We start from the raw sequence: 26,931 nt of genomic DNA on the forward strand, positions 1-26,931 counted from the left end.
GGGTGTTCTCCTGCTCTGCCAACCCCACCCCTTTTTCAGTATCTCCAGGTGCCTGAGGGAGCAGGAACCAGAGGCCATCCTGCAGCTGGGACAGAGATGGAGGTTGATGACCTACCTGCCCGTGGTGACCATGGTGCAGGACAGCCCTCAGGACATGCGAATGCAGCTCCAGATCTGGGAGCAGCTTCCCTTTGCTGGCATGAGACCTTGCAGGTTGCGGTGGGTGAGACAGGCATTAACTTTTGGAAACCCTCAGTGGGATCAGAGGGTAATGGTTTGTAGAAAGTGGTGTTGGAGAGCTTTACAAAAACTAGACAAGAACGGTGCATGTTGCAGGGCAGCTCCAGCCCCGGTGCTGTCAGTGAGACGTGTCCTCCCAGCCCTGCCTGACGGGTCTTTCTGTTTCAGACCCTCCTTGGAACTGCAAGAAAAGTCCAACCTGTAGAGTTGTGGTTGCAGTGATAGTTGTATGGTCTGCGTTGATTGCTGCCATCATTGCTCTGGCAGGTGAGTTCCCAGCTTCCGCCCCGCTCCCTTCCCCTCCATCTATGATCTCCGCGCATCCCATTCCCCCGTGACCTGCCACACTCACTCTCTCCTCCCGGCCTGTCCGGCTTCTGCCCCTGGGGCAGAGGATTCCTGGGGGATCTTCCTCCCAGACCCCTGCACCTGGGCACTCTCTGTGTCAGGACGATCTGACTGACATTAGCCCCCCCAGCCCATCTCTGAGCACTTTGGACCCAAGTCACCTTTGCCAGGCGCCATGAAGCAGTCCCTGACCAGGGTGTCCAGTGGGACAGGATGCAGTGCAACCCTGAGCCCTTTGCCTTCCCTGTGTTGCTCTGAGGTTACCAGCTTGGCCTTCCTGGATCTTCAGGTCACGCCTGTGGCCGGACGGCAGGTGCTGCCGTGTTATTGAAATGAGCCATAGAATTAAGTCAAGACCCCTCCACCAGCGCAGTGTGGAAACCCCCCAATCGCTGAGCTTGGCCATGAAGGGTCCCTTAGCAGCATTCACTCCCCCGGGCTGCCCAGACAGCGTGTGCTCATGCAGAGGGTGTCTGTTTGCGATGAACATGAACCCTGTTGTATCCCCCCGTTGTCAGGGGCAGGGCGTGCTGGGGAATGTCGGGGGTGGGATTTCTCTATTGTCCTGGTATCCGATCACTGGGCCCCAGGAGGGTTTAGCAGCTGGCAGAGGGGATTGAATCCAGGTCCGTCTGCATTAGGAATCCTCTGTGCCGATGTCATGACGTCCGTGTAGTTGAATTGGTGCAAACCGCTAAAGCAGACGCACTGCACTGGTGCACAAAGGAGCTTGCCTTGGTGCAGTTCGCTGCAGGAAGTTACCAGAGCGAGCCGCACTGCTCCAGCGCATCTCCAGGAGGTGTTTGCCCTGATGTCACTGTGTCACTGTGATTATACTGGTGCAGATTGCTCGGATACAGATGCGCCCTGAATCCCAGCTCCCTGCTGTAATGGCAGGCTGTTGCAATGGGCAGCATTGGTTCTCGCTGTGTAAGGTGGGAATCTGTGAGCTTAGGGTTGGTTACACACCTGCAGGTGCAGGGAGCTCTGCAGAACATGTGGCATCTGAGCTGGAGATGGATGGTGGAGACAGCCTGTGCCATCAACTGTTCGTCACTGACTTCTCTGCTCAGTTCAGTAGGGCAGGGGTGTGGGCTACCGTGCACTGGACAGTGAAATCTACAGGGTCAGACATGCCTTGTGAGTGAGGTGAACACATGCTCGCTTTCTGATCACCGCTGCCATGTTTCCTAACTCTTCCCAACTTAGAGTGTCTGTTCCTCGCTGAGCGCCAGCCACATGGGAAGGCTTGAAAACCAGCTACCGAGTTACTGTGGTGCAAACAAAAGTGACGTGCTCGAAAACATCTGGAGGGGTTTGAGTCCAACTCCTCTCAACTAGACAGGCCTTTCAAATCCTCTTTGGTGTCACTTATGGGTGACCCCACTGCTGCTCTTTCATGGCTCTGAAAGGGTTACACTGCCATGAGGGCTTCCAGAAAGTGCCTTTCTTGCTGCTGTGTTTGGGGAGAGAAAAGTCTGCAGGTAGGAGGTGAATTAAGTTCCATCATTCCTGGCCCACAGTGCAACAGGTCACTTCCCGTGGCTGTGGTTTCTGGCGCCCCCTTGTGGCTTTCATGTCCCTGAGTGAAAGTTCCCACATTCTTCTCAGTTGTTCACCTGCTGTTTGTTGCTAGGTTGAACGTCCAGCTGTTGATCTTGTGCCTGGGGTGAAATGCTCTGAGCTGTGTCAGTCCCTCGCAGGCTGGGAGTGTCCCTGGAATCCTTCTTGCCAGGCAAATTTACAGTGACAAACGTCTCCGTCCCCCTGCATCTGATTGCAGTGGACCAGCCCCAGCTGGGGGTCCCAATGGGCTTGGCAAGCCGGTCAATTGACTGCCTGTTTGGCCGCAGTCAAATGCTCCAGCGAGAGCCCTGGGGGTAGGAGGCAGCCTGCCTTTCGGATTGCGTCTTGGAGCCTCACTGGTGTTTTCCAGAACTTGGTTTCATTGTTTTGCCTTTTTTTTCTGAGCTAAAATAACTCAGTGAAGTACATTTTTTAAAAAATTAGGTAGATCCATATCTATCGAAAGCTAAACCTACTGGAGACAATGACGTCTTGCTCTTTTTTCTTCCTGGCGGGAGGTAACCAATTCTGATAAATTGGTATTTTAAAATATCTGACCACTCTTTGACAGATTTGACTGGTCAGTTGACCAATTTTTGTACCAGTCAAATGCCCAATTCTCGTTGCAATTCTTACCCTCCATGTGACTGTCTCATTCTCAGCGCTGACCTCTCAGCTTTCATCAGCTGATCTGTGCCCCCCTGCGAGCCCCTCGTGCCCGGACGGCTGGATGGGATACCGAGGGAAATGCTACTATTTCTCAGAGACGGAAGGGAGCTGGACCGACAGCCGAAGCCGCTGCTCTGCCCCGGGTGCCTCCCTGGCTGGGATCGACAGTGAGCAGGAAACAGTGAGAGACTCTCGAGTTGCCAGACACTAATCTGGGCACAGGGATGGCTGCTGCAGCAGGACCTGGGCTCTGCCCCGTGGGGTGAGGAGCAGCTGTGAGCCCTCCCGTGCTGGGAGGCCGGAGTGAATGAACTTCCAGCCGCTGAACGCCAGCCCTGGCTGGGCCCAGGGCCCTACTGTCTGTGTGTGATCACAGGGATTGCCCATTCTCCGCTGCCCCCCTCCCCAAATAGGGAGACAGCTTCTGTCTAGGGCAGGGCTGGCTCAAGCATCTCCTGGCCTGCTGGCTGCTGGAGTGGGACTGAGAACCCAGTCAGTGCTCCTGTTGCGGGGATGGGAAAGGAGCAGCCAGCTGAGGAGGCGGGGGAGGAGGGGATCCTTTCACATTGACCCCTCCCACTTCAGCTTGCCTCCCTCCCTCCTCCTGCCTTGCTGGGGTGAGCGGTGGCTGCTCTGTGAGAAGAGACGTCTCTGCAGAGAGCTCAGACCCAACAGCTGCCCCCAGCTCAGGGGGACTTGGGGTGTGGGTGACTGGGAGCACTGGGGTGGGCCTGCTGTGTGCGGTGGGAGGGTTAAGACTGCCCGGGGGATCTTGTGCTTTGCAAGAGGGAGGGGAAAATCCCCCCTGAAAATAAACTGAGCACCCTTCAATATGTGACTGGGATTCTCTGCAGCACAGAGCCCTGGAGGGGCGGTGGGGGGGAGCATGGGAGGTGGGGATGATACCTGCTGTCCCTCAGCTTTCTTTAAGGCGTTCCTGCTGCGCCATAAGGGTGTCTATGACCACTGGATCGGCCTCTGGAGGGAGCAGGGTCAGCCCTGGAAATGGGCCAATGGCACCAAATTCAACCACCTGTGAGTCTCTCTCACCCCTCTGGACTAATTCCCTGGGCTTGGGGATTCTGGTGTCTGAGCGGTTTGAGCTCAGGTAGATCCACCATTCAGTGCTAGTGAAACCACCAGACACGACCCTGGTCCGTTCGCGTCCTGCGTGTATCGGAGACCGATGGGAGCCGGCGTGTCCCTGAACTCTCGGCTCCTCCCCGCAGCACGGTGCTGGGCCGGAGACAGAGCCCGCCATAGCCAGAGATGCCCTCGCAGCGCGCTGGGATTTCAGCTGGGACACTCGCTGTTCTCCCCCAGCCCTCTTCAGCAAGGTCCCTGGGGTGTCTGACCCCCCCTGGGGAAAGGAGGCAGCAGGGAGCTCAGGTTAACAGTGGCTGCTAGAGAGGGCAGCATGCCGAGCACTGCATGGCAGGTGCAGGTCCCGCTGGGGATTGCAGCCGGCAGGTTTGAGTGACTTGGCTGGTGAGGCCTCTGAATCCGCAACAAGGCACCGATGTTAAAGGAGCCTGCGGTTCACAGGTGCTGGACGCCTGGGGCTCCCACGGGAACGGGGTACAGTAGTGATGGCTGCCCAACACCCCGCGATGGGTTTCAGTGGGCTCCAAGTGTGATCACAAAACCAGCGCTGCTTGAACCCTGGGACTTCAGCAGTAGAAGCATGAGCCTCTGCCATAGGAGCGAAAGAATCCACTTCTTTAACTGAAACTCCCCCCCGGTTGATAAAGCTCTTTTGCAGGCCAGCCATTAGAGGGGGATGGAGACCCCCCCACACACTTCTCTGGTCTGGGTTACTTCAGTACTTTGAAAAATCAGGCTCTTTTGGCGCTGGGTCAGGGCTCCCCAATGGACAGTCCCCATTCTGCTGTATTGGACCCAACCTTTGGATCCCACCTGCTTCCAGCCTCACTGGGTCTGAAGAGCTACCAGACACTGTCCTGAGTTCGAGCCTCTGTGGCATTCTCCTGGGGTACAGACTCCCTGTCTGGTATGCTCCTTAGGATGTGGGACCCTGCAGATCAGCTGCTGTAGGATCCAAAACCAGTGCTGAACCCTCCCAAATCTCCCGAGAGGCATGTTGTCCCTAGAGCTCCACCCTCCACACCAGATGAACTCTGGGAGACTTACGTGAGGGTTACAAACAAGGAACACATGCTTTCACAAAGGAACTTCTTCAACACTCTCTTTTTCCCCCATGCCCAATGGAAAGCTCAAGAGTTATAGATCAACGGAGAAGGAAACCCCTGAATGCAATTTCTTCTTTCAGTGTCATCTTGGTTCTGCTCCATGTGTTTCAAGGAGGCGAGATCCTTCCTGTCCCCCGCTTTTCCTGCTCAGTCGTCTGGTTCTGGTGATGGTCTGCCCCTCTTGTTAGAGGGCCGGTCCCTTTTGACAATCAGTCTAACAAATTCTCTCTGTCCTGCTGGGGACTGTCCATTCTTCAGCACCCCTGTGGGCTGCTCAGCATAGAGGGTCAGGAACAGTCAGCGGTTCTGCAAAGCCCCTGCTGTCCTGAGCTCTGCTCCTGAGGGGCTGGGAGAGTAGCTGCTCCGCACTCAGGCCTGCACTGTGGAGAACGGCTCCCCTGGCTGGGACTGGTGTGAAATGCCCAGCCTCTGCCTGACTGCAGCTCCCTGGCTTCTGTGTGGCAGGTTTCACTTAAGAGGAGGAGGTGACTGTGCGTATCTGAACGACGAGAAAGGGGTCAGCAGCTCACGGTGCTACATGGGAAGACGGTGGATCTGTAGCAAACCTGAGGTGTATGTGATGGTGTCATAAATATAAAGGGAAGGGTACACACCTTTAAAATCCCTCCTGGCCAGAGGAAAAATCCTTTCACCTGTAAAGGGTTAAGAAGCTAGGATAACCTCGCTGGCACCTGACCAAAATGACCAATGAGGAGACAAGATACTTTCAAAAGCTGGAAAGAGGGAGAACATCAAAGGGGTCTGTGTCTGTCTGGGTGAGGCTTTTGCCAGGGACAGAACAGGAATGGAGTCTTAGAACTTAGTAAGTAATCTAGCTAGATATGCGTTAGCTTATGATTTCTTTAAATGGCTGATAAAATATGTTGAGCTGAATAGAATGAATATTCCTGTCCGTGTGTCTTTTTGTAACCTAAGGTTTTGCCTAGAGGGATTCTCTATGTTTTGAATCTAATTACCCTGTAAGGTATTTACCGTCCTGATCTTACAGAGGTGATCCTTTTCTTTTTACTGTTTCTTCTATTAAAATGTTTCTTTTCAAGAACTGAATCCTTTTGTCATTGTTCTAAGATCCAAGGGCTTGGGTCTGTGGTCACCTATGCAAATTGGTGAGGATTTTTACCAAACGTTCCCCAGGAAGTGGGGTGCAAGGTTTTGGGGAGGATTTTGGGGGGAAAGACGTTTCCAAACAACACTTTCCCAGAAAGCCGGTTAAACGTTTGGTGGTGGCAGTGGAAGTCCAAGGGTCAAATAGTTTGTACCTTGGGGAAGTTTTAACCTAAGCTGGTAAAGTAAGCTTAGGAGGTTTTCATGCAGGTCCCCACATTTGTACCTTAGAGTTCAAAGTGGGGAAGAAACCTTGACAGATGGGAAAAGAGACCGCACTCGAAAGGGGCTCAAAATGAGACTCCTAGAAGTGACACTTATACAACTCACACCTACTTGAACAAGCCAAGATCTCAAAATCAGGCAGTGGGGCCCTCAAGCAATAAGTGTGTCTCGTTTAAACTCCGTATGTGCCATCTGCTTTTGAACCTTTTAAACTCAGGGTTATGTTGTCAAGCTTTTCTCTGCAGCTGAGAGGGAGTGATCTCATGAGAAGGAGTCTTACCTCATTTCCCCTGCATGTGGCTAAGGGAAGGCCTTGTTCATTTAGACTCCAGAACAGCATTTCTCAAATGCAGCCAGCAGCTGATTGTTTTGCAGCCACAAGAGCCTCCAAAGTGCCCCAACAATCGCTCAGATGTTAAGTATTAAAGGTGTCTTCTAAATGCCATAAATCCTCATGCGTGCTCCCTTTTAAATAGTACCATGCCGGCAGAGCTGAGCTACATAGGTGTGGTTTTCTTTCAAGTCACAAAGTGTATTCTTTGGCTAAGAACATAAGAACGGCCATACTGGGTCAGAGCAAAGGTCCATCCAGCCCAGTATCCTGTCTGCCAACAGCGGCCAACGCCAGGTGCCCCAGAGGGAGTGAACCTAACAGGCAATGATCAAGTGATCTGTCTCCCGCCATCCATCTCCACCCTCTGACAAACAGAGGCTAGGGACACCATTCCTTACCCATCCTAGCTAATAGCCATTCATGGACTTAACTTCCATGAATTTATCCAGTTCTCTTTTAAACCCTGTTATAGTCCTAGCCTTCACAACCTCCTCAGGCAAGGAGTTCCACAGGTTGACTGTGCGCTGTGTGAGGAAGAACTTCCTTTTATTTGTTTTAAACCTGGTGCCCATTAATTTCATTTGGTGGCCCCTAATTCTTGTGTTATGGGAACAAGTAAATAGCTTTTCCTTAGTCACTTTCTCTGCACTACTCATGATTTTATAGACCTCTAACCACTGTGTTTACATCTCATGTTATTGTAGCTCTGTAAGTGGCTATGGGCCATCTCACTGCGTGGTGTTTGGGTAGGTTGCGATTGTTCATGGGGGTGGGGAGGGAGAGGTGAAAGTGTTATAAATGTGACTGGGTATCAGAAAGTATTTCAGGTAATCTAGTGCCAGAAAATGACCTTGAATGTGACAGCAGGTGGCTCCTCTGGGACCTTCTGCTAAGAAAAGCAAAACATAGAAAGAAAAAGAAACACTTCAGCACCAGGGGGAAAGGCAGTTTCCTGTGTTTCCGAAGCCATCTGACTCCATTTCTGAACAAGTTGAAGTGTGAGAGAGAAATTCATCAAATTGAAATGTATGTCGTGCAACGTCCCTTCAGCACTTGTGCAAGGGAAGTTGAACCAAATTACTACGGTGAGCTTCAGAGGCGCAAGCTGTTAAATGATGCAAAAACCAAGCTGAAAAGACAACAGCAACGGCTCAGATTTTGTTGTTACTGTTATCATTATTATTACTGGGCTATGTTGACTATGTTTTTTTTTGTGTGAAAGAAACTTTGGACATATTGGCAGATACATTCTTTCGTTATTAGTCATTATCCTTTCTATTATGTAAAGCATTTTTAAATTTAGTTCAGAATTGTTGTACAGCCGTCCACCTTTGACCAAAAAAGCAAAAGAACAACAAAAAAGACAAGACTGTGCAAAGCACTGGTTTGTTCTGTGTTTAGGTCCAGTAAAGATAAGACACAACTGTACCTTATATTTATTATTGAGTCTGCAAAAAGTCCCTATGTAAATATGCACATGTAATTTATTTGTTTGTTTTTCCTACAGTTAGTTAAGTATTGTCAGAGCCTCATTCTGAGGCTGCCAAAAATTTGTGAGAACCCCGGCTCTAGAAAGTGTTAGAAAACAAAATCCTATGTTACCCATTACTTTCCAGTATTTGCAAAAAGAAAAGGAGGACTTGTGGCACCTTAGAGACTAACCAATTTATTTGAGCATAAGCTTTCGTGAGCTCCAGCTCACTTCATCGGATGCATTCAGTGGAAAATACAATGGGGAGATTTATATACACACAGAACATGAAACAATGGGTGTTACCAGTATTTATTCACCCTCGCTTGCATCTCTGTTCTTTGATAATAAACTCATTCCTGTTTTCTGTATATCTAATTGCTGTGTTCTCAATAGAGTGGTTGGCCTGAATTGAATCTTACAAGCTGCTGTGGACCGCGCCTGTGGGATTAGAGTCACAGTTCTGCATGTGCTCCGGGGAATGGGCTGAGCACTCCCGAGGGACGCTCAGAGGTTTTGGGAGTGTCGATCGCTAACCTGTACACAGAGAGCGAGGCCTGCAGGGGGCTGGAAGGTCAGGCTTGCGCTGCCAGGGGTGGTGGTTTGAGAGAGCTGACCCATGGCAGGCCTGGACAAGGCTCCCCCAAAAGTGCCTCGTATGCCTGCTATGGATCACTCAAACGGGCAGACGTCCCCGGCTCATTCCACCCCTGCACCCCCCAGGTACAACCCACACAAGGCATTCGACCAGGGTGAGGAGAACACCTGCAATGCCCTGTCACCTGACGTGCTGAATTTGCCTCTGAGCCCATTTTCCCTTCCAGCTTGGGACTCCAGAACCCTGCCTTGTTGAGCCAGACATGCTTGCCAGCTGCAAACACAGACCCAGGTCTGGGCCACACCCCCAACGCTGCAGACTTTAACCCAAAACTGCTCAATAGGTCACCTGTCTCCAGCAACTAGCTCCCAATGGGATCCAAACCCCAAATAAATCCGTTTTACTCTGTATAAAGTTTATATAGGGTAAACTCAAATTGTCCACCCTCTATAACACTGATAGGGAGAGATGCCCAGCTGTTTGCTCCCCCAGGTATTAATCACTTACTCTGGGTTAATTAATAAACAAAAGTGATTTCATTAAATATAAAAAGTAGGATTTAAATGGTTTCAAGTAATAACAGACAGAACAAATAAGTTACCAGGAAAAATAAAACAAAACACGTAAGTCGAAGCCTAATACATTAAGAAACGGAATACTGATAAATCTCACCCTGAGAGATGTTCCAATAAGCTTCTTTCCCAGACTGGACTCCCTCCAGTCTGGGCCCAATCCTTTCCCCTGGTACAGCCTTGTTCCAGCTCAGGTGGTAACTCGGGGATTTCTTATGACTGGCAGCCTCCTTTGTTCTGTTCCACTCCCTTTGATATCTTTGGCACAAGGCGGGAATCCTCTCACGGTCTCTCTGGGTTTCCACTCCTCCTTCTAAATGGAAAAGCACCAGGTTAAAGACGGATTCAAGTATCATGTGACATGTTCACATGTCCTGTGAGCCCCCCTCCATTCTTTCAGGACTGGCCCGCACGTATGCGGTGAAGGCTTGCAGGTGAACAGAGCCATCTACAGTCAGTTGTCCTAGCTAATGGGAGCCATCAAGATTCTAAGCCACCATTAATGGCCCACACTTTGCATAACTACAGTAGGACCTCAGAGTGATATCTCATATTCCTAATTTCAGATACAAGAATGACACATTCATCCAGATAGGATGAACACACTCAGTAGATTTGTAAGGTCTCATTACAAAACTTATAGAGACCTTTTGCATAAAGCATATTCCAGTTACATCGTATTCACACTTAAACATTTTTATAAAGCTTATGAAGTGCAATGTCACAGGGTCAATACCCTCAGAGGATACCTGCAGATAGAGGCTTCCCTGGCTGGTGGAAAGGCCTCAACTGCCCTGCTTCCCATGGCCAGAAGGCATTGTAGTACAGCTATTCTCAGCTTACCCGGGCCTATGTGGAGCAGAATGTACATTAGAGCAGCCCCAAGGCTGCTCTGACTTAGACCTGGTCAGCACAAAGCCTGACGATCATTTGTCTACTCTGCGATCAGCACTGGCTGCCAGTGAGTTGGCCACCCAGGAAGCGTAGCCCTTGGCCCTTCCCCTTGTGCCTGAGGTCCCGCCACTCCCCTTCTGCCCCCCTCCCTCCCCTTCTACCTACCTCTCCCCCGCAGGAGCCCAAAGCACCCTCACCACAGCCCACAGCCCCAGCACTGGATGGCAGAGGTCGGGGGGCGAGACCCCAGCCCCGGGGCACTGCAACCTCAGTGCCCACAGCCCCATGACACCTGCTGCCCATGCTGATCACGCTGTCTGGATTGAAGAGATTTGATGCACGTTACCCTACTGTTCCCGTATCGTGTCCGAATCCCAGAGCTGTTGGCACCACTGGAAACGGAACATTTATTCATTCCTAAATCTGCTCAAAGTGTGTAAGTGCAAAGAAGAAAGGAATAATAAAATATATATAAGAGAACCCCTGAGATGCCTAGCTCTGTAAACAGTGAGAGGTGAGGAAGCCCCTCTCGTGTGGGTGCATCGTATGGTGCCATATGCACACCCAGCACTTCTCAAATCCGAGATGTTCTAATCCACATCCATCTCCTCGCCCTCCCATTCTCCCATCTCCTCCACCTCCATCTCCTCCATGTCGCTGCTGTCAGGGTCGTGTTGGGGCTCCATCGGAGCCCTGGCTTTTGTGAGGATTTTGTTTTCTATGTAACCATTACTTTCCAGTATTTATTCACTCTCGCTTGCATCTCTGTTCTTTGATAATAAACTCATTCCTGTTTTCTGTATATCTAAGTGCTGTGTTCTCAATAGAGTGGTTGGCCTGAATTGAATCTTACAAGCTGCTGTGGACCGCGCCTCGGGGGTTAGAGTCACAGTTCTGCATGTGCTCCGTGGAACGGGCTGAGCACTCCAGAGGGACGCTCAGAGGCTTTGGGGGTGTCTATCGCTAACCTGTACACAGAGAGCGAGGCCTGCAGGGGGCTGGAAGGTCGGGCTTGCGCTGCCAGGAGTGGCCATTAGCCTCTTAAGTCCCCTTGTGAATCCAGCCCTACCGTTCATTGGGACAAGTCCTCAGCTCCCTGAAGCTGTCCCGTTACCCAGGTTGCACGGTGCAGGTTTCCTCTCACCCATCAGACTTCGTTTTTAAAGGAAAGCTGAGATGCAGGAGATCAAGGTGGCGCTTCCAATGAACAAGTACCAGGTCACCCACCCCATGGGATTCAGCCTCGTATGGTCCTTGCTCCAGACCCCCAACTCTGTGGGTCTCAAGCAGGGGTACACGTATCCCTGGGGTACACAGAGCTCTTCCGAGGAGTAGGTCAACTCATCTAGATATTGGCCTAGTTTTACAACGGGCTACATAAAAAGCACTAGCGAAGTCAGTGCAAACTAAAATTTCAGACAGACACTGACTTGTTTACACTGTTCTATATGCAATACACTGACATGTAAGTACAATACTTATTTCCAATGGATTTATTTTATAATTGAATGGTAAAAATGAGAGTCAGCCATTTTTCAGCAATAGTGGCTGTGGCAACATTTGTATTTTCATGTCGGATTTTCAAAGCAAGTCATTTTTAAGCCACGTAAAACTTGGGGTACGCAAGAGAAATCAGACTCCTGAAAGGGGTGCAGTGGTCTGGAAAGGTTGAGAGCCACTGCCCTAACTCATCTCACAGCCTGGGACGTCTTCTCGACTGACGCTCCGCAGGAAAGCTAGAGATGAAAGACAACACCAGAGCCCAGCTTCCCAGTACAGGGAGGGGGAGGAAAGACTCACCCCTGGGCCTTTCCTTGTTACAGGGACCCACAGTGACACGGACTCTCTCTCACTCTGCAGCTTCTCAGGCTCTGCAGATGGGAACAGCTACGGGTGGATAAAAGGCAGCCAGGTTCTGTCTGAGACGTGTGCCGCGGAGCTCAAATGGATCTACCAGAAAGAAGCGGCCATGATATAAACAGCGCAACTGAGGATCCACATTTGTGTATCTGTAATGTGAATTACCCCCCTGTGAAGACTCCTGGGTAGGGCCCTACCAAATTCACCCATCCAGTTTGGTAAATTTCACGATCATGAGATTTTTAAAAGTCTTTTAAATTTCACAGTTTTAGCTCTTTCAATCTGAAATGTCACCCTGTTGTAACTGTGTGGATCCCATCCCAGAAGAGAGTCATGGGGGGTCTCAAGGCTATTGGGGGAGGGGTGTCACGGTATTGCGACCCTGACTTCGGCACTGCTCCTGGCAGTGGTGCTACCTTCAGAGCTGGGCTCCCGGTCGGCGGCCACAGAGCTTTCTGCTGCTGGGGGAGGTTCCTGGAGGTGGCTCTGATCTGGCCCTGGGAGCAGCCCATGCAGGGGACGAGGTCCTGTTCCTCCCCAGCCCAGCCCGAACTTGCAGCTAGTTCCTGGCACACGATAGGAGCCCCTGCCCGGGACGCTCCCAGCCCTGCCCCTCCCCCGTTCCAGGGTCCAGCCCTGCCACTAGGATAGTTCACTAGGATGCTGGCAGGGGGGTAAGCCTTGGGCAACAGGGTCAAAAGTGGCAGAGAAATAAGCCACTGGGCGTTTCTTTTCTCCGTGCATCTGAGTGAGAACTCCAAGTGCACACCTAGATTGTACGTGGCAGAAAAGGGTAAAAGGCTTAGAATAGTCAGGCAGCCCTAAGGCAGGGGCAGAAGCCAAACCCTGTTTGAGGGAAACAAAGACTATCCTAGCTCTGTATCTAGTTAATGTTCACCTGAATTTCCCCCAAATCGAGCATTTGATTCTTGACAATGTTTCATACAGAGAAACTCCAGGCAGGGAGTGAGAGTCCTATGATGAGCACATTTCCAATGCCCACCCTGGTAGCTTACTAGCTCTCTCCATTGCTTTCTATGCCATTGTGTAATGTCCTACAAGGCTTCCTCAGGGCTTCAAGGTTTCCTTCTTGAAACTTGAAACTTGATCAGGTAACAGGCCCCTGATCTGATTACCCAAAACCCCCAACCAGAACCTACCTACCTGTCTACTTACTTATTTTTTAATGAATTAACCCTGAAATTCTTACCATGCTGTATCTTTGGTCTGGGTTTGTTGCTAGAAGGAGCTTCTCAGTAATATGAAGATGGAATAAAAACATACCAGATTGATGACAAAGTTCAAACATGTTGGCCTTGTCTTGACACAGAATGTAATATGGGGTGATTATTTCTTCCCTGCATGGGGGGCAATGTTTAAATGTCCATGGCAATGCCATAAAATTATGAAAAAAGGTACCAAGTGGTAATATTGCACAAAATTACCCCCTCCACACAAAAAATTAATAGTAAATTATAAAAATACTGTAAAGGCACATCTGTCTCCAACATGTGTCTTAACCACAAAATACAGGTTGTGTGTCAATGCTCATAAAAATTAAAAAAACTTACACATATAAAAAAATTGGGATCCCTTTAGTTTCCAGGAAACGCAAACCCATAAAAAAAGGTTAACACTTTCATAAACATGCACAAAATGTAGGTATCAACAAAATCACATTATTTAAAAAAAATGCCCAACATGTAAAAATTGAGCTCCCTATGGAAGACTCCAGCAGAAACCATCCCTCTACTAATAATCAAGCCATAAAAGACCCATTCAATCCCTAACACTCTTAAGAAAGTATAACTATATTTGTAACTTGTGCAGAGGTCTGTATAAAGTTTCTGTATGCTTGGGTAATTATAACTTTAATAAAACTTATAAAATAAAATAAACCTTGCATTGGTAAATGTATGTGTGGTCACTACCTTTGGTCTTTGTGTTCCTAAAAACTCTAAATCTAAAGCAAGTAGCAAAGGTAACTTTCACTGTGTTAAGCTTAAAACTGTAGCTGCCAGAGCCGAACCCACGGTGGTGTAATACCACATTGCAAAATTCACTTTAAATAAAATTAAAGGCTACCCCCTGATAGCTGCAGCCCTCAATACCAGCTCCAGCACCACCTTCAGCACCATCCCCACTGCCTGCAGACCGACTTCCATGCTACCACGTCCAGCAGCCACTGGAAAACTCTGGGGTTGGGTGGGCTCTGAGCAATGCATGGAGTGAAATGGGCAGATGTACCATGTGCATTCCACCCCCATAAAACAGCATTCAATAAGATCAACATTTTGACTAGGGGGAAGGAGAACTGGAGGTGCCCTTCTGACTTCCAGTTCCACTATTAGTGAGCCCATGGAGCTTGGACTTTAGCTATTGGTCCCCTTTTGCACAGGAAGAAAAGGAGGACTTGTGCATGGGGATAGTGAAAATGGGGATAGTAAAATGGGGATAGTGAAATTTATGTCCATTGTAAAATACTTGAGGTCCAATGATGAAAAGACAGAAGCTGACAGGCATGAGATTGTTTTTCAACATGAGTGACTGGATCAGTTTCAGAGGAAGAAGAAGGATTGCAAGTGCTTTGGAGAATAGGATTAAAATTCAAAATGATTTGGACAAACTGGAGAAAGGTCTGAAGTAAATCAGATGAAATTCAATAAGGACAAATGCAAAATACTACACTTAGGAAGGAACAATCATTGCACGCATACAAAATGGGAAATGACTGCCTAGGAAGGAGTATTGTGGAAAGGGATTGGGGGTCATAGTGGATTGCAAGCTAAATATGAGTCAACACTGTAACGCTGTTGCAAAAAAACCAAACATCATTCTGGGATGTATTAGCAGGAATGTTGTAAGCAAGACATGCAAAAAAAAAAAAGGAGGACTTGTGGCACCTCAGAAACTAACAAATTTATTTGAGCATAAGCTTTCGTGAGCTATAGCTTACTTCATTGGATGCATTCAGTGGAAAATATAGTGAGGAGATATATACAGAGAACATGAAACAATGGGTGTTACCATACGCTCTGTAACGAGAGTGATCAGGTAAGGTGAGCTATTACCAACAGGAGAGTGTGTGGGGGGGGGACTTTTGTAGTGATAATCAAGGTGAGCCATTTTCAGCAGTTTACAAGAACATCTGAGGAACGGGGGGGAGGGGGGAACATGGGGAAATAGTTTTACTTTGTGTAATGACCCATCCACTCCCAGTCTTTATTCAAGCCTAAGTTAATTGTATCCAGTTTGCAAATTAATTCCAATTCAGCAGTCTCTTCTTGGAGTCTGTTTTTGAAGTTTTTTTGTTGAAGAATTGCCACTTTTAGGTTTGTAATCAAGTGACCAAAGAGATTGAAGTGTTCTCCGACTGGTTTTTGAATGTTGTAATTCTTGACGTCTGATTTGTGTCCATTTATTCTTTTACATAGAGACTGTCCAGTTTGGCCAATGTACATGGCAGAGGGGAATTGCTATCACATTGGTAGATGTGCAGACATGAGAAGTAATTCTTCCGCTCTACTCTGTGCTGATTAGGCCTCAGCTGGAGTATTGTGTCCAGTTTTGAGCGCCACATTTCCGGAAAGATGTGGACAAATTGGAGAAAGTCCGGAGAAGAGCAACAAAAATGATTAAAGGGCTAGAAAATGTGACCTATGAGGGAGGATTGAAAAAAATTGGGTTTGTTTAGTCTGGAGAAGAGAAGACTGAGGGGGGGCATGATAACAGCCTTCAAGATATAAGGTTGTTATGAGGAGGAGGGAGAAAAATTGTTCTCCTTAACCTCTGAGGATAAGACAAGAAGCAATGGGCTTAAATTGCAGCAAGGGCGGTTTAGGTTGGACATTAGGAAAAACTTCCTAACTGTCAGAGTGGTTGTCAAGGTTCCTCCCCCACTCTGAACTCTAGGGTACAGATGTGGAGACCTGCATGAAAGACCCCTAAGCTTATTCTTACCAGCTTAGGTTAAAAACTTCCCCAAGGTACAAGGTTTGCCTTGTCCTTGAACAATATGCTGCCACCACCAAGCGTTTTAAACAAAGAACAGGGAAAGAGACCTCTTGGAGTCATCTTCCCCCAGAATATCCCCCTCCCCCCCAAGCTCTACACCCTGTTTCCTGGGAAAGGCTTGATAAGAATCCTCACCAACTGGTACAGGTGAACACAGACCCAAACCCTTGGATCTTAAGAACAATGAAAAATCAATCAGGTTCTTAAAAGAAGAATTTTGATTAAAGAAAAGGTAAAAGAATCACCTGTGTAAAATCAGGATGGTAAATACCTTACAGGGCAATCAGATTCAAAACATAGAGAATCCCTCTAGGCAAAACCTTAAGTTACAAAAAGATACAAAAACAGGAATACACATTCCCGCCATCACAGCTTATTTTACAGGCCATTAAACAAAAGAAAATCTAACGCATTTTCTAGCTAGATTACTTACTAACTTTACAGGAATTGTAAGGCTTGCATTCCTGGTCTGTTCCCAGCAAAAGCATCACACAGACAGACCAATCCCTTTATCCCCCCCTCCAGATTTGAAAGTATCTTGTCCCCTCATTGGTCATTTTGGGTCAGGTGCCAGCGAGGGTACCTTAGCTTCTCAACCCTTTACAGGTGAAAGGGTTTTGCCTCTGGCCAGGAGGGATTTTATAGCACTGTACACAGACAGGTGGTTACCCTTCCCTTTATATTTATGACAGTGGTTAAGCACTGGAATAAATTGCCTAGGGAGGTGGTGGAATCTCCATCATTGGGGATTTTTAAGAACAGGTTGGACAAACATCTGTCAGGGATGGTCTAGATAATACTTAGTCTTGCCTTGAGTGCAGGGGACTGGACTAGATGACCTCTCAAGGTCCCTTCCAGTTCTAGGATTTCTATGATTCTATGATTCTAATTTCTGCTAGCTGGACTGGGGAAACTGGAAAGGGAGACTGTGAAGAAATGAGGTGAAAATGCCACCAAATTTTCCAAAGAAATTTCCCATCTTAACAAGATGATCAGTGAGATGGAAGGGAAGTGCCAGCAGCCAACAGCCAGCAAGTGAATTCCTGCAGGGGAAGAAGCTTATCTAAGAAATGCAGGTGGAGAAGCTTATCTAAGAAATGCAAACAGACCTGGAGAAAGGAGGGGCTGTGGGCAGCTGGGTTAAAAAGCTGAGCACAGAAAGCGTGCATTCAGAGGCAGCCTGAACCTTTTCGAGCAGGCCTGAAAAATGACACATTTTCACCCCTATGACATATACTCAATTCCTGTCCACCATTATCTCCTGACTCTGCACAGGACTGGCCTAGTGAGCAGGGCTAGGGTCAGTGAGATGATCTTAGAAAGACTTTACTGACTTAGTGTGTGCGTGTGCGTGTGCATCTGTGCATGCATCCTCTTTTACGCGGCTCCTGCTGCAGAGAAAATGATAGTCCAGTAGTTCAGGTGTTGGTTAACCTGAGAGACCCAGGCTTAATTCCTGCTCTGTGTGAACTCAGACAAGTCATTTCTTCTGCCTGTGCCTGACTTTTCCTCTTCTAAAGTAGGAATAAAAACCCTTCCCCACCTTCCAGAGGTGTTGTGAGACTGAACGTATCAAAGCTTGGGAGGTGCTCAGATAGTGCAGGGATGAGAGCCGGAGAAGCACCTGCAGTAGCTAGAAGTGGAGGCATTCCTTCCCACATCAAAGCACTAACAAATCACATTGGGTTGTCTCCAACTTTCCTGATTTCACCCTGACTCTTTCAATAGCTGGCATTTCTCTTAATGCCCCAGCTCTTGCAATCCTATGGTGAGAGGAGAATCTCAGCTCTCATTCTAACAACAGTCAGTTTCTTGCTCTTGTGGTGAAGTAGAAAAACTTGAGAACACAACTAGAAGAAAATCTCAGTGCTCAGAAAACCAAAAAGTCCAAAATGTATTTTTTTAGAAAATAAATCTCATGTTTCCTTTAGTTAATCTCATGATTTTTGAACACTTGGTGCTTGCAAAATTGCATTGGCATTGATCAGTTTATGTTTTCCGGTCTTTCTTTCTTTCTTTCTTTCTTTCTTTCTTTCTTTCTTTCTTTCTTTCTTTCTTTCTTTCTTTCTTTCTTTCTTTCTTTCTTTCTTTCTTTCTTTCTTTCTTTCTTTCTTTCCAAATAGTGCAAATATATCAAAATACCAGATTTATCATAACACACAAAGTAAATAAAGAGGGTTAGACTAAAGGGAGGGGAGGAGAAGCAACTTACCTACGTTAAGGGTCTACATTAATATAGACCTCTAAAAAGTGAGCCCAAATGTCTTTGAATTTTTCAGGCCTTCCCCCTGTACAGAATGCTGGTCATTCATTAGGTGTGAGCTCAGCCATATCACTGAGCTGGGCATAAATGTTTGGTGTGGACTGAGTTGTCCATTTTTGCAGGACTAATTTTCCAGTAACCAAAGCTGCACACTGGAACCACACCCCCTTCTTACCAAATATTCCTGATACATGGAGGTTATGTCCAAGAATAAAACATAAGAGGGAGGGCTCCAACTTAGCATCCAATATCAATTTGGTCCTTTTACCCACCTCATCCCAGAATTTCCCAAAGCATATGAGCTATTGTAGCACCAAGACAGTTAAATTTCTAATAGTGATCAACATTTAGGAAGCCCTCTACCATTAGCCTATGTGGGGACCAGTTTATTTGAAAGGTGGTCTGCAGTTGCTTTCTTTAACAGTAGATACAATTGTATTCCATTGCGTCGGAGATATCTGTGTATCCAAATCTCTATTCCAAGCAGCTCTTGAGTTATCAGTCTTTGACTGAGCTTTTTAGGCCAGAAAACCGTAAAAGGATAAAACCGCTGGCTGAATAAATCCAGGAAGTTTCCTACAAAATAATAAACGTTCTGGAGGTTCTGGAGCTCCCAATACATCCAGTCCAAATACATTGGTAAACCAATGTTTTAACTGTTATTTAAATGTTCCAGAACAGGGCAAGGCAAATTGTTACTGTAGGTCTACAAATGGTTTAAACTGATTACTGTCAATTAGCCAAGACACAGTCATAATTCCTCTCTCCATCCAATCCCTCCACATCAAAGTTTTGCCATTGATTTAAAATACAGGATTACACCATAGAACCGCTTCTACATGGAAGGAAGAATGGAAGCAGAACTTTCTAACTACATTTGACCAGGCTTGTTCTGCAGCAACTCTTGTAGGAGCTCATGAGCCAATAAATCTATAATAATTTGAACCTACAATCATAGGCGCAGACTTTCACTGTTCCCGGTGGGTGGTTGACCCCACCCCCGCCCCTGGCCCTGCCTCTGCACAGCCCTCACCCCACCCCCATCCCATCCCTTTCCCAAAATCCCCGTTCCATTCCACCCCCTTCCCAGAAGACCCAGCCCCTGCCCCCCCTCTTCTCTGCCTCCTCCCCTGAGCCCACCGTGTCCCCGCTCCTCCCTGCTCCCTCCTGGAAAGTCCTAAGTGCCGCCAAACAGCACTGGGAGGTAGGCAGAGGAGTGGAGACATGGCTTGTTTGTGGGGGGGAAGGAGTTGAGGTGGGATGGGGTGAGGGGAGCTTGGCTGCCAGTGGGTGCAGAGTGCTCACTAATTTTTCCCTGTGGGTGCTCCAGCCCCGGAGCACCGGTGGAGTCGGTGCCTATGCCTACAATGCATGAAAAGGGGAGAGAGAGTACTAATTCTCGTTCAATGTAAATTCACGGTGGGGTTAGTACAGTTATATGTAACAGCCCCAAAGATGACTTAACAAAAAGGAGGTAGAATAATTAAGGCTAAGATGTGTAATAAACTTGTTGGATCATATTAAAGAAGTTTTGTATTAAAATCACAAATGAGTTTGATTCCCCATAGTTCAAATTCCAGGGTATTACTAATTAAGAGGTCTCTTGGTTTTTGGTACTGTTTCTCTCCCTCTATGTGTGAAACTTGCAAGCTGCTAACTGTGTTAGTACATTCTAAGACAGAGTCTGTTCTCAAAGCAATTCACAGAGAGAGAGACTCAAAACAATACTCTAACAACAGAAACAGCACCCAGAGACTCCCCGCCCTTTTGTTGTATTAACAATTGTCATTAAAATAGAGATAGAGGATGTATGTGGATGGATGCTTGGTGTGGATAATAACTGAATGATCAGGGAGGTGCCAGCCTAAGAATCCAGTGTCCATCGGCTGAAGAAGGTGTCAAGTGGAAATAACCAGAGGACCCCCCGGAGGGCAGACTGGAATCCACCCAACAGCCTCAAGAATGGGAGAACCAAAGAACAAGATAACATCTTGGAGCCGTCAGGAATGTGCTATCTGCTGATTGATTCAGCAACAGCATGATGAAGCAATTCCCATAGACTGGCATAGGAAGAAATTCCTATAAAAATAGACTCTAAAAAGTGAGAACTTTGGGGTCTGATTCTGCAAACTAACTTCCAGGAGCATCAGATGAGCATCTGACAAGGCCCTGCTCCCTCCTCATGTCCAGGCCACCTGGCCAGTGGCTTGGCATGAGCAACTCTAAGGCTGGTAACTATGATAACAACCTTGCAGAACCTGTGTGTGTGTGTTTGTATGAATGAATGTGTGAATAAATATGAGACTGAATGGAATGTTATAGCTATAACTAACTGCTTACTATGATTCTTTCTGTATTCACAATAAATGTGGTATTTTGCCTTTTTCCCTTTAATAAGATCCTGCTGGTTTTTATTTTATGGGTATAACAAACTAAAATTCATGGAAGCCGTGACCTGTCTGTGACTTTTGCTGCCGCAGCTTCATGGTTTCTCCTGCCACCATGGTGGCTGGGAGCTGCGGGGGTTCCCCCTGCCCCTCCCCGTGTGCAAGGCTGTCATGCATGTGCATCGCTGGAATCTTGCCAGGGCCCTGCTGGTTGCCTTGGCCCCAGGGCCTGAAGCAGAAAAGGTCACAGAGGATTCCTTGACTTCTGTGACCTCCATGACATAAACATAGCATTAAGGACAATTAGTCAAGTAGGGGAAATGAAATCCCCACAGAGATAGGGGGACGGGGGAGCTGTAATTTGTTCAGAGCCAAGCTAGGTTTCCTGAAAGAAATATTCTAAAAATATTATTGAATTTCTTAAAATAAATGAGGAATGGAAACAGGGAGACAGCTCAGGACTTATGACATTCTGGGAACAACGGTCATTTCCAAAGCAGCCTTAGTGTCAATGAGCATCAGACTTTTAAAACACTGATTCCAGTTTAAGTAAGTTTTTAGCATGTAAAAAGAAAAGGAGGACTTGTGGGACCTTAGAGACTAACAAATTTATTAGAGCATAAGCTTTCGTGAGCTATAGCTCATTTCATCGGATGTAGCTCACGAAAGCTTATGCTCTAATAAATTTGTTAGTCTCTAAGGTGCCACAAGTCCTCCTTTTCTTTTTACGGATACAAACACGGCTGCTACTCCAAAACCTGTTTTTAGCATGTGAATTTCACTTCACTCCTTAGACATATAGCCCCAGCTCCTGCAAGCTCATCATCACAGGCAGATGCTAATGCCCATATGAAGCCCCCGTGACTCTCCACACCAGCACAGGGGGCTGACTGCAGGATCAGAATCCTAATGGTATTGTTTTCACAAAAGCCTCCAGGGCTGTAATGTTACCAGCTTTCCTGCTTTTTCAATTCTCAATCAGTTTCTCAACTTTCAATGAACTAGTCATTGAACTAAACTAGTTGAATAAACTCTAAAGAAGAAAATATTCTCTCTTCACCTGCATAAGAGAACACTGCTCTCTAAAGCCGGTTTAGCATTTCAACAAACTCTGGTTCCAGGTTCCTAGCCTGTGACTTCCACCAGTTCAGTGGTTTGCCTTTCTTTAAAACTTCTCCGGGACATGTGTACTGCTTGAATATTATTTTATGTATATCTAATTTAAATGCTTTTAGTAGATTAGAGATCGAGTTTAGGCCATAACATATGTTGTCATAATTTTCAATTTAAGTTTCATTTGATACATTTTGATCCCTCAGGGAGCACTCAGGCCATAGTCTTAAACTTTTCTCTGGAACCACGAGGGCTAGAAATGTAATTCTACTTTAAATGAAATCTGAAATTTGCACAATCTCAAAACTAGAGATGCCAGGCTTCAGAAAAATCACCAAATATTGTGAGACAAAATAAAATCCCCAAACTCACACGAATATTATGTGAGCTGACAATACTGTAGCTGGACAAAAAAAGTTCAACAAAAATGATTTTTCACATGATTTTTAGGAAAATATTCAAAATGATTTTTCTGATCATTTCAATGAAATTATGCTAAATGAAAAAATATTTCACATTGATTCAAAATGAGACATTGTAATTAAATGGAATAAAAGATTTTATTAACCAGTTCTCCTATCCTTTCTAAAAAGAAACACAGAGGGGGAAATGATAGTTGAAGAAAAAGAAAAACTAAAAACAAAATTTTGTTTTAATAATATTTGATTAAAAATTGAAAAATCCATAAAATATTTCAAATAAAATAGAAATAATTTTAAAATACATTTTCACAATAATAATTCCATTTTTCCCAACTAGCTTTACTTCTATGGATTTCTTTATGAAATCTCACCTCCAATGGATTTTCACACAAAAGGAGCTTATCTGTCACACAATATATAAATTTGCCTCTTTTTTATTATGTTATGAAATCCCCTATTCAGCAACACTCTCAAACACAGGATCAAACTTAGACACATGCTTAATTCCCATGATTTAATCAGGAGAAAAGGATGCAATTTTCTATTTTGATTGATTCTGGAAATAATTTTCCTTTTTTCCCTTGAAAGTATCAGAAGCAAAAGGATTCAGCCCCACAGTCAGCTCTAGAAAACTGAAATGACAACAGGCAGAAAAATAGACTGATAACCACTGGATTTGGCGCAGTAACTTTCTTCCTGTATTCTAAATACTGGAAGTTATTTTTTTACAAATCTTTTCCCTGACATCACTGAGAACAGAATGAGGCCCAGGGTTCTTCAATAAAACAAAATAGCAAAATAAACAAATTATTAATTCAACCTGCTGTACAAATCTCATGGTACACTGCTACGAAAATGAGCAATGCATTTGAATGTTAATCAATTTGAATGTACATGTATTGTAGTGTTAATAAAGAGTGAAACAAATTATCAGAGGATTATTTAATCTTCAAATTGTCCAAGCAACAAGCAGTGTATATTAGGAGTTGGTTACAAAGAGTCATTCTGAAGCAAAATTAACCTACCTGATTGTAAAACTTCTCAGAAGGAGCAATCTTCAGGACGTGGTCAGACGTCACTGGTTTTGTTGAGATAATTGCGTTTTGAGTCAGTAGTCCAGTTTATCAAATTTTACAGCTAATTCTGGTAATAAAATAGCTACAGAGTTTTCTCATTGCTTTTCCTTACACTTGTTTAAATAAATGTGTTTGTGTTCCAGACCAATAAATGTGCTTTCCTCCTCTCGCAGCATTTGCAGAGTTTGAAAGAGAAAGTAAAACGGTAACTGGAAAGTTGCAGTAATTTCACATCCTGTCACAAGGGGCGATTAGATAGATTAAAGAAACAACTCCACAGTCCTGCTGAGCTGGAAGCAAATGCACAGGCAGAGTCAAGCATCCAGGTGGCCCAAGTTACCTGAATCCATTAATGATTTCAAAGAGACTCTTCCTGCTTTTTTGTGAACTACAATAAATGGAATGGGGGGAAAAAACCCACCTTTGTTATCATAGAGTTAAGGTTTCCCAAAGAAGCTCATACCCTTCCAGAACATCAAGTGCATCAAAAGTCGTTTGCAATGTTGTTGTAGCCATGTTGGTCACAGGATATTAGACAGACAAAGTGGATGAGGTAATCTCTCTATTGGACCAAGTTCTATTGGTAATAAAGACAAGTTTTTGAGCCATAAAGACCTGAAGAAGAGCTCTGTGTAGCTTGAAAATGTGTCTCTTTCACCAACAGAAGTTGGTCCAATAAAAGATATTACCTTACCCACCAGGTGTCTCTAAGTTCATCAAAACTCAGACTTCTGAAAACCAGGACATACAGAGTTAATGCAGAGTTGACTCTGCTCCACTGGAGCTGGCAATACTTACGATGAATTTTCTGCATACACTCCAACGGCCTTCACTGTGTTAGGTACACCTGTGTTGAGTGGTGGATGAATTAGGTGGAGCACCTTGGGAGATCTCTGAGTCTGATATGAGGAGAGTGGGGGGGTTAGTTTGAGAAGTGTCTCAGAGCTCTGATTGTGATATGAAATCTGAGTCTGCACACACCCACCCACACTCCATATACGCTATCAAAGGAAAGAGGGGCATCTTTAAAAATCTAGCCATTAGAGCCCAGTTCTGCTTCCTCGTATCTCACATATTCTCATTGGCTTTGTTGGGAGTTCTGGTGGTGCAAAAAGTGGAATTGCTGGACCTCAAATTATCAGCATTACAGTAACTCGTCACCTAACACTGTAATTATGTTCCTGAAAAATGTGAATTTATGCAAAATGATATTAAGCAAATCCAATTTCCCCATAAGAATTAATGTAAATAGGGGGAGTTAGGTTTCAGGGAAATTTTTTTCACCAGACAAAAGACATTATATACATATACAGTATAAATTTTAAACAATTTTAAATGAACAGTTTAATATTGTACACAGCAATAAATGATTGTGAAGCTTGGTTGAGGTGGTGGAATAGGAGGGTGGAATATTTCCCAGGGAATGCCTTGCTGCTAAATGATGAACTAGCACTCAGCTGAGCCCTCAAGGGTTAATAGGCTGTTGTTAATGTAGCCTTACACTCTACAAGGCAGCATGGACTGAGGCAGAAGGGAGGAAACACAATAGATGCAGGGCAGTAGCTGCAAACACTTCCCTGCAAAAACTGAACATGATGATGAGCCCACGCTATCCAGCTGGAGTGCACCACTCCCTCCTCCTGACAGCACATGCACAGCTGCACAGGTGCTGACTTTCCAAAGTGCTGGGGGGTGCATGCATGAGTGAGAGAGACGTGCATTGCCCCTTTAAGTATGCTGAGCCCAGTTCAGGTATGTTGCCCTTTTAAGCAGGTCCCCCAGTTCAGACAGGAAGCAACAGCTTCCAGGAAGCTCCCTCCTTTCTGTCCCTGAGCCCAGTCTCCCTCCTCTGCTTTGTGGAGAGGGGGTATGGAGCGAGGGGGGGCAGGAGCAGGGGGACATCCTGATATCAGCACCCCTCTCCCCCACTTCCCCATCAAGCAGGAAACTCCTGAGAGCAGCTCCAAGGCAGAAGGCAGGGCAGGAGCAGCAGGGCAGTGTGGGGAGGGCCACCTGAAATGCTGCTGGGCAGCTGCTGAGCCACATACCTTACAGAGAATTTAGGGGAGCTGATGGGGGGGGGGCTGTGAGCCCCCCTTGGTTCTAATCCCCACAAGGAGGGGCTGCTCTTCTGGAGAATCCTGCAAGCAGTGGACAAAGCAGGCAGCTGCCAAACGACTTATAAGGGAGCATTTTGCAACTTTAAACGAGCTTGTTCCCTAATAGATCAGCAACGAAACAATGTTAACAGAACAACATTAAGTGAAGAGTTACCGTATTGTTTTAGTGATATGACTTGTGCATTCAGTGCTTGATCCTAGACTCACTGAAGTCAATAGCTAACTGATGTTAGTGCAGTATCAGGGCTTTAATCTTCTTCTGGTTAAAAAACTTCACTCAAAAAAGTACATAAATAAATAATCAAACACCCTTATCAGGAGACAAATTTGTACACAACTTTTATTTGTTGGAGGAAAAAGCATAACACTTACCAATTTCTGTATCATGTTTCCCTAAAAAAGAAACAAAAATAAATATAAATTATTATTAGAAACATAAGGTTTCGTTTTGTGAAAGGTGAACACTGATTATATAATTCATGAGTCTTTGATGGATTTCACTTTCACAACACCAAGAGAAAAAGGTTTTCCTTCCTCCATCTCTTACCTGTTGTTTCTCACTATTGTCAGAACTGAGGTTAAGGCTGAGAGCCCATGTTTATTCAGACCCCTATTTTCTACTGTGTATATTTTTTTCATACTAATTGTTGGGGTGAAATTTATCAAGCTTAGTGTCATCCCAATTTCTTTTTAGCAATAAATGAAATTCCTAAAGTCCATCAGGACTGAGGGGAGAATAACTGCACAGGTTGGGGGGAAGTGGACTGAAAGAGTGAGGAGTGGACAGTGGTTTGATCTCACACACACCCTTTCCCAAGTGCTCCAGTCAGCTTGAGGCAGTACTGGGGAGACGTTCTCTCTGCCTGGTAAAGGGCTTATGCAGATCACTGCCCCCTGAAGCAAAGGGGAACATTTGTAACATTTCTTTCCCTGTGCTGCTGGGGACGGGGGCTTGGCCCAGGGTAGAATTTCATTCTTCACCTTTTTCATTTATTAGAAGACAATTTCATGCTAAATACATTACATTTGCCACTGACTTTTACCTTTTATTTTAAGTAGACAAAGAAGCAAGGCCAATAGAAACAAACAAAACCACCAGGATCACACTCAAAGCCATCATCCAGGGATTCACCCCAGGGAAAAGGAACCTTCTTCAATGCTTACCCAGACAGTAGGCCATAGCGATCGTTCGCCATTTGGTCCGTTCCTGCACAACGGGAAAGGCTTGACAGCCTGAGAGTCCAACATCGGAACAGCCTTGATGAACCCATGGAATAGGGGGTCTACCTCTGGGCCGCCTTCACCCCTTGTTGGTGGAATTTTATCTTGGAAAAAGGAACCTGAGAAATAAAACTCCCAGGACTTGCATTAGTTTGGAAGCAGGGACAAAACTAATTTTTTTCTATTGTATGTGTGCAATAAGA

At 46.0% G+C, this 26,931-nt stretch overlaps 1 long non-coding RNA gene across 2 annotated transcripts in view; it reads right to left on the reverse strand.

The window, feature by feature from the left end:
* LOC140898299 (uncharacterized) overlaps positions 1 to 23,949 on the reverse strand; it is a 30,629-nt gene extending 6,680 nt beyond the window's left edge. The window contains exons 1-3 of one of the 2 annotated variants that reach the window (XR_013634560.1): positions 23,337 to 23,667; positions 9,459 to 9,671; positions 7,114 to 7,603 (exon numbers count right to left, since the gene is read on the reverse strand). This is a non-coding gene — a long non-coding RNA (uncharacterized LOC140898299). Of the gene's footprint in view, positions 1 to 7,113; positions 7,604 to 9,458; positions 9,672 to 23,336 lie in introns of those variants that run through there. The other variant, XR_012154949.2, reaches the window with a different exon arrangement.
* Between the last annotated feature and the right edge of the window lie 2,982 nt (positions 23,950 to 26,931).

This window comes from Lepidochelys kempii, chromosome 14, assembly GCF_965140285.1.
Source record: "Lepidochelys kempii isolate rLepKem1 chromosome 14, rLepKem1.hap1, whole genome shotgun sequence".
Classification (NCBI taxonomy): domain Eukaryota; kingdom Metazoa; phylum Chordata; order Testudines; family Cheloniidae; genus Lepidochelys; species Lepidochelys kempii.